Here is a 16,143-nt window from a genome sequence, read left to right as displayed (position 1 = left end):
TGGCACGTTGAAAATAATTTTCTTTAAATAATTTGCTGCAATACGCCTTTTGTTAACTCCTTTCTTAAACGTACTTTTAATTCTTCTTCTTATTTTATCGATATTTTTCTTATATTACGATCTAACTCATACCATAGATTTTCGATCGGGTCTAAGTATGGTGAAGGATGCAAAACTTTGATACAAAACTTTTGAATAATTATATAGTAAGTATCCTTGAAAAAAAATTTATGTTTAAGATCATTGCTCTGATAAAATTTTTAACTGTCACGAATGTTCATCTGTGTAATACTTTTTATCAAATTATTTTTTAAAAGGTTTAAATATTTGTTTTTATCTAAAATGTCTTTAATAAAAACTATTTCGCTCACTCTTACGATTGAAATAAACCATTACAGATCCGCTACCGTGTTTCGTGGTTAGCTTTAGATTTTTAAATTAAAATTTTTCATTGACCTTACGTTATACCATTTTGCGTCCATTACTTCTAAAAACGTTAAATTTATTCTCGTTCACAAATATCAAGTCTTTCCACCATGCCTCTTTTTTGCAAACATATTTCTTAACGAAAATAATTCTCATCTTCTGATTTTTCTCACTTATACACTTATACACTAGCATTGAATCAATTGTTTTTGTAATGCTCTGTGAACCGTGTCAGGATGTACTTTTTTCCCTATTTCTTGAAATAACTCTAAGGTCAACTTGAGAGCACTCAATCCAGGATCTTTTTTATTATCCTGATAATCTTACGTTTGTCGCGAACATCAAGAAGTTTTATATACTTCTTATACGTTTTGATGGAATTCTTTCTGCGAAATAAACTTTATTCTATCTTCAGCGATATATTGTTTTATAATGTTCGCTATTGTATTTATGTTTAATAATTTTTCGATATGATTTCTTTATAGAAAATCACAAATTAGCGTACGTGAAACGAAGTAGTTCTATCTTTGCGTTCCATTTTCGCTAATAACAACGAACTTACGAATTTGCCTTATGAATACAACTTGATTAATTTCTTTTAACATTTCTAATCTAAACGTGGAGGAAAAGGAATATTTCCCGTTCAAAGCCAATATATGCACTAGTATCAAGTATCATCGCATATTCTACTGTAAATTGTTTATATTTTATTATTAGCGTTCTGATCTCGGGAGCTATATACAAACAACGTTTTTTTCGTTTTAAAGCGATGACCTTCGCTAATTTCTTATGTTTATTGCGTACAATTTGAAGTCTCTGAAGTCCGACGAAACAGAAAGAGAAGAAACACGCCCTGAAAAATAACGAGGAAGGAGTATTCAAAGAAGAAAAAGAGGGATATAAATCGAAAGTACTATTAAACAGAAAATTTTCACAAAAAATTAGTTGGAAGAATCAAGATTTATACCGAAGGACGCAATGGCGGCGTTAAAACAATAATTAATCTGACACGAATGCTAACAACGCAAAATTAAAACTATCAGAAACAGGGAAAGTCTTATGAATATATTTAAAAAAAAAAAGAAATTTTTTAATTCATGATGGGAAAAACGAAAACATTAACCTCTTGTTCTATGATTAAAGTTCCGTCGGTGCGGGTCGCAATTAAAAAAATTCGCAGATAATTAATAATCTTCTTTCGAAATGATATCTTTCGAAACAACGTGGTACATGTAATGTAACTCGACATTTTTTAGACTACCACGTCGTTTCATTACGTTTCTTATTTTTTATACATACTCTCTTTACTTGGTAGCTTTTGTTTCGATGGTGTGAAGTGTATATGTTTTAGAAAATTATCCCAATGTTGCGTGTGCGATCTTAGTGATATATCTCCGTTAAATAGTCTGATAACGGTATATTTTTTAATAATGATTCGACTATTCCTATCCTACATTCAGGATGACTCTGTTTCCTACATTGTTTCTTTTTTTGTAGATAATGTATGAATTAAAAAAATGACATACGGAAAAGAAAATTTGTTAATACACTTTCATGTACTTCCTCATAACAGAGAAGTACTAATATTTAATCTTAGCGATTAATACCTATCATTTCCCTGTTGCTCAACAGATTTTGGTTTTAAAATAGAATTTCATTTCTATAATTTATAGAATATTTTATTAACATAGAGGATAATAATAATTAACACCAGAATTATTTATGTACAGAATGAAGCACTTAACTTGATCACCTCGAATAGCTTCTAAATTATATGTTGTACAAAAAATTATTTCTACAGAGATTATATGATATCAAGAATGACATTATGTGGTATATATAACTTTTTTTATAAGTGGAGGCATGTAGCAGATTTGAAGATCAATTTTATTTTTTAAATGCGATATCCTACATTTTTCGACCAGTTTGAAAGAGTATTAAACTATTAAAAGTAAAAAAATATTAAACATTGTTTGTCCTCAAGCTATTAATTAACAAAACATTAATGAAAATTTAAGTTACATAAGATCGCATTGAAAGATTTATACCGCATTGAAATGTCGCATTGAAAGACGATGCTATTTATCCGATAATGTTCAATAATATATCACGTGTTTTTACTTCAATAATATCATCTACGATTTCCATGATTTTTTATTATTTCATTATCGAAGGTATTGTCAAAAGAAAGAGGTGTAAAATAAAATTTAATAATAGAGAAAAGTTGGATATGATTTTAGTTTATGGTGCGTACATTGCAAATGCAACGAGAATCAATATTGCTTATGCTGAAAAATATCCTAATTAAAATCAACCGTCATAGTGTATGTTTCAAAGGCTTTGTTATCAATTTCCAAAAATTGGAAGTTTTAACGTTATTAAACGTAAACATAACAAAACTATTACCAACGAAGGTAATACTATTGTTGTATCAGAAACGGTAACACGTAATTCTAATAATAGGACACGACAAATTGTACAAAATTGTGGAATTAGCCAAAGAAGAATTCTTTATACGAATAAGTTTCATCCATATTACGTATCACTTCATCAGAAATTGGACAGATTTTGATAATCGTATACAGTTTGTCAGTGGTTTTTGTATTAAATGGTTAATAACAATTCATTTTTACAAAATGTTTTATTTACGGATGAAGCTAGCAAACGTGGACAAGTTAATTTATAAAATATACATTACTGGACACAAGATAATCCTTATAGGCTTAGGAAATTTAAGAATCAGCAACAATGGAGTGTTCACATAAGATCGCATGGTGCTATATACGGTAATCAGATAATTGAACTATATTTTATTGACGAAGCATCAATGGGATAAAAATATTCAATCTTGTTAAGGGAAACAATTTTATTAGAAAATATACCTCTAAATATCCGACACAGGTGCTGGACGAAATAACCACATGCATGGAAAAAATTCAGTCTGCAATCTCGAGATACGAAGGGGGAAAAACAGTGCCCGATTGTCCGTTCAATAATGCTTTCCTCTTTCCGTTGAACTCTAATAAATAATATAAGGCTTAATTCGATTGATATATATATGCGGATTATTTTGCGATATCGGGCAATAATTTTACTTCTGACTTACGACATCGAATCGCAAAAGGCTCACTCCACTTAAAGAGTTAGCTTAACAGATCTTCCTTAATGTATAATGAGACCGTACAGTAAAATCCGACCAGTATCTTTTATTACTAGAAGTACTATCACGTTCCTCTTTAACTTCCATTCTTTTTTATGTATTAGCTTTTTTTTCACTACCTGTCAGTACTAATTTTTCTTTCAGCTGAGAGACATAATCTGTTATATAAAATGTTATACGTAAACATTGCGTATGGTAACCACTCATCTCAATCCCTCTTGTCTTCTGGTATAGAATTTTTCGAATATTCAGCTAGCGTCCTGTGAGATTTTTCTAAACCCTCGTTGAATTGAGGATGGTAAGCGAATTTTCTTTATGTTGAATAGATTTTAGATCTCCTTAAATACTTCATTTAAAAAATTCGTTGCTTAGTCCAACAGTATCGTTTTGGATATCCCGTAAATAAATGAAATATCCCGAAAAAATAAATGATTTTATTGTTAACCTTTTTGCTAATATTTTTTTTCAGCACTCTAGCTGATTTATACTTTGTCAGCGATTCTTGAAAAGTGAGTACATATCTGTGTTTGTTTCCTTCCGACTAAACGTCCTAATATTCATTTTTCAAAATTTTGAAAAGTTCGGGAGTATCAGCAATTATTATCAGCGTTATCTTGATTCTCGTAACTTTGTTCTTTTTTTCGTATTTATCGCATGCTAATAATAATCTTTTATATCTTTATACATTCTAACTTAATTGTACTTTATTTTAATTCGTTATAAAGTTCTTTTCACGACTGGGTGTCCACGAGTAGTGTATCGTAATATTAATATGTCCTTGGGAGAGTTCGTAAATTTGTATATTGTAGATAAGTTCTTTCTTGTCCAACGTTAAAATTTGTTTTTCACGAAATTTACGTAAGCTCTTCTGGGTTTTGATTCTATTACAGAGACGTTGCTTCGCAGACGAGACAAGATGGACAATAAGCGGAAGAAGAAGAAGAAGAAGAAGAGAGAGAGAGAGAGAGAGAAGGAAAACGACTCTTTATTCTTCTTGTCCAAGATGTTCCAAAAGAACTGAAGCAACAACAGAAGAAACTCGAAGCAGAGAGAGAGAGAGAGAGAGAGAGAGAGAGAGAGAGAGAGAGAGAACCGAATGACGAACACGTTCTGCAGACAGAGGCTCGTCTCGGTACCCTGAAATAAGAAACGTTCCGGATAAGTATAAATGATTTGGCTAGAGAGGATTTTTTGGTCAAGCCAACACTTTGAATTCAATGCAAATGGATTTAGGAAATTTGGAAAATTCTTTAGCGAAATCAAATCGTGCGTTAGATCCAAGGATGAATTTAAGTCAAAATGTAAATCCAGTAAGTTCGATCGGATATATTCGGTAGTAGGATTGGAATATTCAGCGAAATCAGAATGGTAGGGTTATAATGGTAAAATCAGAATATCAGAATGGACGGGTGAATGGTAGGATGTGTACTTTTCTTTTAGATACAAGTTCGGATGTATCCTTAGTAAGTTCAAGACTAGTCGATCGCTCATTAAAAAGGAACTCGTTGATAGAAATGAGGCTGCACTATCCTACTGAAAAAATTTTATTGTCTGAAGAGAAGGTGGAATATTTAGTAGAATTAGGAGTATTTTCGGAAAAGTTATTTTTAGTGATATCGGATATCGCAAATGATTGTATCTTAGAACGCGACTTTCCATCGAAGACGGGATTAGACGAATAGTTTGGAAAGATTGTTATGGGGAATTTAAGCTCGGTAACGAGGATTACAGAAGAGCTGTCTAGTAATTTAAATAATGTTCTTCAGGAGAATTTTGAAAATCTGTCGACGGGATAGGAGAATTTTGTCCGAATTCCTCCAAAAATTTTCAGAAGAATTTGCAGAATATTATCGCGAGAAATTGCGGATTTGTAAAACATATTATAGAGCCGACTAAATCTCACCCTGTAACATAAGTTCCTCGAAACATACTTCTTCATTTAAAAGGAGAAGTGAGTGAAATTATAGAGAATATAAAGGAATAGGAGGTGATGGAGGAATCTTCTAGCCCTTGGATCTCTCCAACGATACAAATATGGAGATTTTGTGTGGATTATAGGAAATTGAATGCGGTAACAAAGAAGGGTTCATACACGTTGCCGCGAACAGATAATCTTCTATTATAATCGTTTGTCTGGAAACAGATAATTTACGACTCTTAATCTCAAAAGTGGATATTGAAATGTAATAATTTGCCAGAAGGACAAAAAAGACGACGTTCTCAGTAAGAAAAGGATTGTGATAATTTAAAGTAATACCTTTCGAATTGTGCAATGCTCCAGCCACATTCGAACGTCTGATAAAACATGTTCTTGAGTATTTGCAAAATCGAATTTGTCTATTGTACTTAGATGAGATAATTATTTATAGAAAATTTGGAGGAGGTTTCACAAAACTACATGCGACAGGATTGAAATGTAATCATAAGAAATGTAATCATAAAAAATGTAAATTTCTTTATCGAGAGAAGTGAAATATTTAGGATATGTTATATCAGAAAAAGGACTGTCTACGAATCCAGAGAAAACTAATACTGTGACAAGAATTAAAAAGCAAATTAGGAACTTCCTTATTACCGACGATTCGTAAATTATAATTCTCGATAATTTATAAATCTTTATATTGTCTTAGAGAAAATGCAACGGTATTTAAGTGGAATTTGGATTGTCAGGAATCATTTAAGAAATTAAAACAGGCTCTCACGTTAACGATAATTCTTGCCTTTCCGATAAAAGGAAGCCTTCATTTTAGATACCAATGCTTCCAGTTGTAGGATAGGAGAAGTTCTGTCACAGGTACAAGATTGAAAAGAGTTGGTAATCGCTTATTTCAGTAGGGTCCTGAATAAGGCCGAAAAATATTATTGCTCGCTGCAGTAAATTTCATCAAGACATTCCATCATTATTTTTATGGAACTAAATTCATTTTGCGAGAAAATCATGCTTTTCTCTGATGGTTACTTTCTTTTAAGGATTTGCACGAATAATTGGTCCGATGGCTTTAATGTTACGAATTCGAAGTTACCTATAGAAAAAGAAAGTCACACGGAAACGCAGATGATTTGCCCAGACGACTATGCGAGGAGATACAATGTAGTTATTGTGTTATGCAAAGAACGATGAAAGAACGAACAAATTTGGTAGAGAAAATAGTTTTTGAATAGGAAAAATTCAGAAATTGGAGCGATTGCCAACGAAAGGATGAAACAAGTAGCATTATTCTAAAAGCGAAAGAAAGGGGAAAAAAACAGATTGGAAGAGATAATTGTCATTGAAAGTATACTGGACGTGATAGGATTCTCTTTTTATTAAAAGAACGTTTTGTTCCGAAAATGGGAGCACCTAAGTATGAAGTTTCATACTGTTTAAACTGTTATTCCTTGGGCGAAAGTAGAAGATATTTTAAAGGAACCACATGATAGTTTCATGGGAGGACACTTTGGAGTAAATAAAATATTTGGAAAGCATTCGAAATAGACGTTATTGGGTTGGTTGTAAAAGGCAGAATATGTACGCCAGATTGAGTCGCCAGGAAAAGTCCAGCAAGATAAAGAAAGAGTGAGATGCGCATTTGTAATATGGAAATGCCTTTTGAGCGAATACAAATGGATATCTTATGTCTTTTTCCAAAATTTTCACGGAGAAACAGATTTCCTTTGATAATGATGGATTGTTTCAGTAAATGCGTTTACACTTAGGAATTTTGAAATAGCTGCAACTGGATTGAGAGATAAGTAAATTTTCTCCAGCAGAAATGCTAGTTGATAGGAATTTAAGAATACCGTTGGTTCATATTCGGGGTTGTTCGCCTGGTTGGAAGGAAAAAAATACTGAATCGATGCTTACAAAAAGTTAGATAAAATTCATAGAATCACAAGGGGGGCGAATGGAAATAAAATCCTGCAAGATAAAGGCCTGATATAATCGAAAAGTGAATAAGAAAAATTTAGAATAAGACCGGAAAGAGTGATTATTTAACCTTCAACGTAGGAAGGGAAAAACATAGAAACTTGAAAGCAATTGGAAAGGATTGTACAAAATTTTGAAGAAAATCAATGATGTAATATTTTTATAGGAAAATTTTCGAAAGAAAGAAATCAAATCATCTATTCGGCTCGTCTAGTACCGTTTATAGAAAGATCGAATAATAAAACAGCGAAAAAGAATTAGAAAATTCAAAGAAAAATGAGTGAATGATTGACGTTTTTGAATGAATGATTTAAATATAGCGCAAAGGCAAGATGTGTAAATATGGATCTGCTACTCTTGTTTTTCGATATGAGTAGTCAGTTTCTGCGCTAACAGGTGCAACGAGACAGCAGATTCAAAGGCAGTTTTGCGTACTCAGCAGGAGCACTTGTTTCAGACTTTCAAGACTGTATAGCGAAAGAAGTACCTATAAAGTTGGAGCTTTCCTTGAAACATCTGGGAGCGGGAAGAGAGGTGACAATTGCAACCTCGCGGGGCAGCCAAACCCAGGTGGGCTACGTGGCTGGGCTAACATCTGTTAGATGACTATTTTGTAGGTGGGCTAGATAGGATATTCTGGACGTTCGGCTATGGGTCATGAGCTGAATGTTTTGTTTTAATGTTTGAAAAGGAAAGAAAATTTGTTTTAATGAAAAATCATATTTATGGAGAAATCTATCGGTAATGACTTTCGTTTTAGTAAACGTTTCTTTGAAAATGCGAAGTATGGTCCAAATGAAAAGAATACTTGAAGAAAAAAAGCGTATAGTCCACAGGCAATCTGGGAATGAAAAAAAAGGAAAAAGGGAAGGAGAATTACGCTGAATACCGTTCATCTTCCGGAAGTATTTAGACCATGATATTTCTTCCGGGCAGAGGGAGTTTGTGCTCCGAGTGAATACCAAGTTGGTTATCGGATGGGAGTTCATAGCTCTCATGCCTATGGTATTGCAGCCTATGACGAGTAAGCATCTTCGAGGACTTCCTCTGTGGAGAAAACCAACAGACGGATTCCACTTTAGTTGATGAAGATTTCGCAATTGGATCTAAAACTTCAAAATACGAGAGATTCTGCAGGAAGGTGGATGAAGTGTTGTCAGTAAGTACCCTGGAGCTTGAGATTTTGGACGAGAAAAGATTGAGTAAAACTCGTTTGGTGAGGACCTCAGTTGTTGGGACAATTACAAAGAACAAGCGAACGGAGTTCGTTGTAAACTCGAAAGTATTTAATATATAACAATGAGCATTTGTTTGTCTTCAAAAGAAACTTGGCCCGATAGGACGTGATTCACCAGCGTTGCGGACTATTTGTACTTTTTCTTTCAGAAAGTTTAATCTATATATTATACATAAGTTATTTTTTGTTCAACATTAAAATTCATTTTTCGTTTTAATTCAGAATTAACAATATATTTTATAATTTATTATTTATAAATAAGATTATAATTTATAAAACAATAAAAATCCCATATCATTATCATAAATTATAGATAATGTTACGAATCAGCCTCGAGGAGTTCAGAATGAACTCAAAACTAAAAAGCCGTTTTTAGGCATTCAGAGAATTTTGACAGATAACAATAGGTTGTGTTTATCTTATAAGGGAATTCGATCAAAGAGGATGTAACACGCAAACGTTTCGAATTATCCTTTTATTTCTTTAAAAAAATCCGTAAAGCTGTTAATTATAAATAAGTTGCTTTCGTTTTCGTAATTAAAATTATTTTTCGTTTAACGTGTGGTTGCATGTAACAATTTTGGAAGCTCTGCTTAGATAAAAAGAGAAAGGAATCCGTTTCTTCCGGGATACGTTTTTTTTATATAAACATGATTACACGGAGGAAAAAGTGAATTTGATGAGCAGAAGAAGCGAAAGAAAAAGAGATACAAACGATCGTGCTTCTTATCCGAAAGCTCCGAGAGGAATTCAAATAACAGCAGAAAGAACTGAAGCAAGAGAGGAGGCGCAATGACGAAGGAGTTGAACGGATAGAGACTCGTCCCAGTATTTGACAAGAGGAACCAAATTGAATAAATATTAATGATCCAGCTAAGGAGGATTTTCCTTAGAAATAAATTTAGTGCAGGGAAATATAGGAAATTTAGTAGAATCTAATCGAACGTTAGGTGCTGGAATGAATGCAGATCGAAATGAGAATGCGGTAAATTTTTTGGAAAATTCCACGAATAGATTAGGTTATACAGTAAAACCGAATAATTATGATAGGAAGAAATCACTTAGGGAGTTTTTAGCACACTTTAACTTTGTCATGAAAACAAATTATTGAAATGAGTCACGATAGCTCTCGCGTGGTGCTTACGTGGAAAGGTGTGATCTGTTTTAAAGTCAATAAGAGATCTGTCCAAATTAACATTTTTAGAATGAAAGGCGCAACTGGAGGTGCGATTTGGGGAAAAATGTCGTACAAATTAATTACACCAAGTTTAGTGATCAGAAGCAGATGAAGAAAGGGAGAAAATTCATTAAATTAAGAAGAATATATTTTTAGAAAATTCTGGCAGATAAAATTTCCGTTTTAGTAAACGTTTCGGAGAAGATACGAATTCTGGGCCGAGTAGAGGAAAGAAAGAAAAAGTTTAATCAACGGGCAGTCCAAGAATAAAAGAGGGAGAGAAAGAAAAGAGTGCTACGCTAAGTACCGCCGACTTTTTGGAGATTTTTAGATCATGGTTTTTCTTCTGTGTAGAGCGTGTTTGTGCTCCGGATGAATGTCAGGTCGGTCATCGGATGGGATAGGCCCATAGTAATCTATTGCCTCCCCATGCCTGTGGTACTGCAGCCTACGATGAGAAAGTACCTAGGAGGACTTTCTTCTGAAGGCAAAGTCAAAAGACGAGTCCTGCTTTCGTTCGTAGAGATCTCACGGTTGGGATCAAGAATTCCGAAACATGAGGGATCTTGCGGAAAAGCAGAAGAAGTGCTATCAATGAGTACCCTGGAGATTTTTGGACACGAAGAAGTTAGCGAAAAGATCTCACTTGGCGAAGACCTCAGTTGTCGGGAAAATTCCACGATTATGAAGAAGGAGGATAGTGTTACGAGCCGGCCTAGAGGAGTTCAAAGTGAATTCGGAATTAGAAGGCCGTTTCTAGATGCCCAGAGAATTTTGACAGATAATAACGGATTGTGTCTGTCTTCTAAAAGAACTCAGCCTAAAAGGACGTAACTCGCAAACGTTCTAAGTTATCCTCTTATTTCTTTTATTTCTGTAAAGCTGCTAATTGTAAATAAGTTGTACTCATTTTCATAATTAAAGTTCTTTTTCGTTTAACGTGTGGTTGTACGTAACAATATGTATATATTTTTATGAGTCGGCCTAAAGGAGTGATCTTGGAGCGAATAGGTCATTTCTAGACACGAACAGAATTTGACGTCTAACAACGGAAAACAACGAAATTCTGATGTGAATTGCAAACATTTCAGAATATTTGTGTATTTTCTAAAGAGAGTTTGTAAAGTTTCTAACCGTACACGAATTGTTCTTTTTATTATTATTAAAGTCGGTTTACATTCAAACACGTAGTTGCATATTATTAATTTTTTCAGACCATAATGGTAATAATCTTATTATGATAACAGTGACAGATTGGATGACTTAATGGACGGTATTATTCAAGTACATTTAAATATTGATTTCTTTTTGAGATTTTTTTTATAATGATCATTCGTAATATTAAACGATTGGAAGAAATAAGTGAGTAAATATATCGTAAGTTCTCTCATTGACTAATCTTATTATTAGTAAAAGCTCAATTGCCGATATCTGATTACGTAAGCTAATATTCCACTGGCGATTAGAGCATTAAACGTCGAAAAAATTATCTTCATCCAATTCGATAATTATTGAAACTTTATCTTTATCTCGGTTTCACGAGCTATCAACATTTACATTGAATTAGTCTGTTCGATTTATAAAGAGATCATAATCCTATTCTTATTCTTTTTGAAGGATATTGTAGTTAATGATATTGGATTACTGATCGGCAAAATAACTATATTCGCGGATATGATACAGAAGGTCAGGAGACTAGTAGTCAAAATAGAAAATTTGATTTCGACCTCGGCCGAAAGAATTCTCGAATATATCCATTTAAGAGAAGATTCAATGTCTAATAATGATCTGAGATGCGATCCATCGAAAGATTGATGACCAAAGTATAGCCTTATCAAATTTAACAGGGTAAGAATAAAAATGGAATCATAGAATATAACGTTCACATTCACTTCAACATTAAATATGGATATGATGCCTAAAAACGTTGGTCGAACAGGATCCAAAAAATCTACTTTGGAGTCGATACATATACGAATATGAATACCATGTAAAAATATCAGCTTGATACGTTTATATGATTCTCGTTCAAACTATTATTCCTCAATAACTAATTCTCTTTATTGGTAGTTTTCAGCATAACTTGTCTATTCTAAGAATATTCTGATCATACATTTTGGCAAATCTTACAAGAAGTCGAGTTAAAGTCGAGTGAAAAATGTAAACGAAGAGATTATTGCCGCATTGATTATGAAGTGTTTGAAGGACGAATGAATTTCAATGTTAGGCTGAATGTTAATTAATTTATTCTGATCGTGCTGTCATTAGGAAAACATTGATTTACAGACGTTGGAACGTTACGTCGTTAAATTATTAGAAATAAATTTAATTATTTTTCTGTTCTTACAAAATCACAATTATGGATAGCGGTAAGATAGTCGTGATGGACGTTGATCGTATTATGGTAAGCATCGCAACGATTTTGTCGTTGGAATTCGGTTAATTTCTTTTTTAGAATCTTTTTTTAAAAATTGTTTGTTTAGAAGCATTCTTACTTCCCGTTACAAAATAATAGTTGCTTTTATCATATGGTATAATAAATAAAATTTGCAACGACGACAATACTTATGGATATCGCAAAAAGAGTAAGAATGTTTCTAATTTCTTCTAAACAATTTTTCCATATTTTATAAAATGTTTGCATGTTTTTCTCAGAATTATTTTCTGACGAATAACCTACTACCATTAGAATGATGATAATTATAAATATTATCATATTTATAATATACGTTTCATACACTTTACTTTGTAGAATAATACTCTATTCTTTTACGATAAGTATATTTCCGGAAGTGAGAAATTCGGAATGAATTTGGAACGGACATACCGTTTTTAAGCACTGAAGGTATTTAATATGTAACAACGAGTATTTGTTTGTCTTCAAAGAGAACTCGGCCCGAGAGGACGTGATTCACCAGCGTTGCGGACTATTTGTAATTTTTCTTTCAAAAAGTTTAATCTATATATTATACATAAGTTATTTTTTGTTCAACATTAAAATTCATTTTTCGTTTTAATTCGGAATTAACAATATATTTTATAATCTATTATTTATAAAGAAAATTATAATTTATAAGACAATAAAAATCCTATATCATTATCATAAATTATACATAATGTTACGAATCAGCCTAGACGAGTTCAGAGTGAACTCGGAACTAAAAGGTCGTTTTTAGGCACCCAAAGAATTTTGGCAGATAACAATGGATTGTGTTTGTCTTACAAGGGAATTCAATCAGAGAGGACGTGACTCGCGAACGTTTCAAATTATCCATTTATTTCTTTAAAAGAGTCTGTTAATTGTAAATAAGTTGTTCTCGTTTTTATAATTAAAATTCTTTTTCGTTCAACGTGTGGTTACACGTAACGGAACGACGAGATTCGGTTAGAGGGGATTTTCGATCGAGGCAAACATTGAATCAAATATAAACGAATTTAAAAAATATGGGAAATCCTATAACCAATTCCGAACTGTGCAATAGTTTCAAGGACAATAATAATTAACGAAAGACAAATGTAATGAAAAAGATATAAATGATTGACAGTTTTGAATAAATTAATTAAATATAGTGCAAAGACAAGATGCGTAAATGTGAGTCTGTTACTCATGTTCTTCGACGTGCGTAGTCAGACTTTGTGACAAATTAAAAAGCACAATGTTGGAATGCACCAAACGGAGTTTTTGCATACTTGACAGAGGCACTTGTCTCAGGTTTGTACGTTTATACAGCGAAAGAAATATCTATTAACTAAAACTTTTGGACGGAAAGAGAGATGTAACTCTTGCACCCTCACAGGACAGCCAAATCCATGATGGACTACGTGATTGTGCTAATGTGGATGCTGGATGATTATCTCGTAGATCGGCGAAATAGGGTATTACGGGCGTTCGGCTGAGGGTCATAAGCCGAATGTTTTATTTTAATCTAAGAAAAAAAAGAGGAAATTCGTTGTAATAGAAAGAGGTTTAAAGAAAAAATTCTGTATGTTGTTATGTATCTTATTGTTATTTCCGTGTTTGGTAAACGTTTTGGAGAAGTTACGAAGTCTTTGCCGAGAAAGAAAGGTACTTTAAGAAAGAAGGTGTATGGGAATGAAAGAAGAGGAAAAGAAAGAGAGAAATAGTTGAATATTGCCCATCTTCCGAGGATTTTCAGACCATAGTTTTCCCTCTAAAGTCGGTCATCGGATGGGATAGGCCCATAATAGTCTATCGCCTCTCCATGCTGATATTACTGTCTATAAGATACTGATCGTATCTAGAGGGAAAGCTAGAATATTTTGATTCCTGAAGATGTCGCGGTCGGGAGTATAAACTTTGAATTTATAAGAAAATCTATTTAATTTAAAATGTGATCTCGACTAGATGATGTCTGGATTTAATTTCGATAGCATCAAAGTTATAAATCTATTAAATGATTCTACTTGCCGCTACTAGTTTGTTCTCGGTGTACCTAGTGTCACTAATACATAATCAATTGTTTCAGATTTATATATTCTTTGAATGCTTCGAAGATAAAACAAATACTTCTATCAGAGATTAAACGGTTTGTACGCGGAAATAATCGCAAAAGTATTTCAACACTTCTTCCATCGTAGTAGTATTCGAATGATAATTAATAAATTGGTGAAATAAATTTGGTAGATACATCAATCTCTACCAAGAGACACCGATAACCTCGTCCGATTTTTTCTGAATACGATCTATGTATATAGTTGCAAACGGTATATTCTCTTTCGGTATATTACGTAAATCTCGTTCAAAATAACGAAAGAAACTCAATATATTTGAAGCAATTAAGAATATATTCTCGTATCTTTCCACGCATCCGAGGGAATCAGTAAACCTTTGCATTATTCTCGATAATTTTATCAACTTCTACATGATCGAAGTCGCTGTCCGAATTATATTCGAAATTTATTTTAAAAATATATTCATCCAACTTATGCAATTGAATTACATACAGTCATTAGTCAATATGGCTATAGATCTGTTCTGTCACATAGATTCAAATAGTTTGGAATAAAATTCTAGTTAACATTGATGTTAATAGCAAATATGGGATAAATGGATTTTCATATTTGGGAAAGGATAAGAAAAAAGGTTCTTCAATTCCATTTGAGGAGTTAGTTGTTCTTAGGCTGATGGAACCATTTACAAAATGAGGAAGGAATGTGACCATAGGCAATATTTTTACGATCATTTCACAGCTATCCACAAAACTATTTGCAAAAAGATCTGTTGTTAGAACCATAGAGAAATAATCAAAAATTGCCTAAACTTGTGAAACAAGTGAAAATTAATATGAGACGCTTTTCAACTAAACTATATAAATCAAATCATATTACTCTTATAATAATGTAAGATAAATATATATTGTTACGAGCCAGTCGAGAGGAATTCGGAATGAATTCCAAAATAGAAGGCTGTATCTGAACAGCAAACGATTTTGACAGGAAAACAACGAGATATGTTCGTCTTCCAAAGAAGCTCAGCCTGAGAAGATGTGTCATACAGACGTTAAATATTGTTTCGAAATCTCTTGAGAGAGTCCAAATTTCAGTATTATGTACGATTGTTCTTGTTGTGTTAATAAAGTTCTTGTTATTAAACGAGTGGTTGCATATCTAATAATATAAATGCTAAGTAAACAAAATAATCGTAGTGTGAAACGTACGAAGAAATGTTCCATTGTGTGTTTATACATTCTAAGGAACTGAACTATTAAATAATAACAATTATTATTATATGCGCATTTAAGACATTGTTAAGTATACACCTATTTGTTATTGTTATGTGTTATATTTTGCTTTATATTATACTTGACTCTATCATTTTGGACTAGGCTATTTGGTTTAGATAAACTAAACTAAACTTAACTACACGAGATAAATTTTTTCATAGATAAAAAATTAATAATAGCACGAAAATTGGAAGAAAACCATATAAATTGAGGCTTAAGAGTCTTAAGATTAAGTAAACGTAGTACGCGATATTAAGTAAGAAAATATATGAAAGAGATCGTTATTAATTATAAACTGGCACATAAACAAAACGAAGCGAACAAAGTTTATGGAACAAATGCAGAACACACTCATATAAAAATATAAAATTAAATTTAAATAATTATAATTAGTTGCTACAGGAGCATGAAAGAATGTTATCAAAGTAATAGCAGCATGGAATATAAATCGAAAGGACGGTAGATCGGGATACGGTATGCTTATTTTATAAA

This window comes from Vespula pensylvanica, chromosome 19 (genome assembly GCF_014466175.1).
Source record: "Vespula pensylvanica isolate Volc-1 chromosome 19, ASM1446617v1, whole genome shotgun sequence".
Lineage (NCBI taxonomy): Eukaryota > Metazoa > Arthropoda > Insecta > Hymenoptera > Vespidae > Vespula > Vespula pensylvanica.
The sequence above is the reverse complement of the archived record's forward strand: the minus strand, read 5'-3'. Positions refer to the sequence as shown.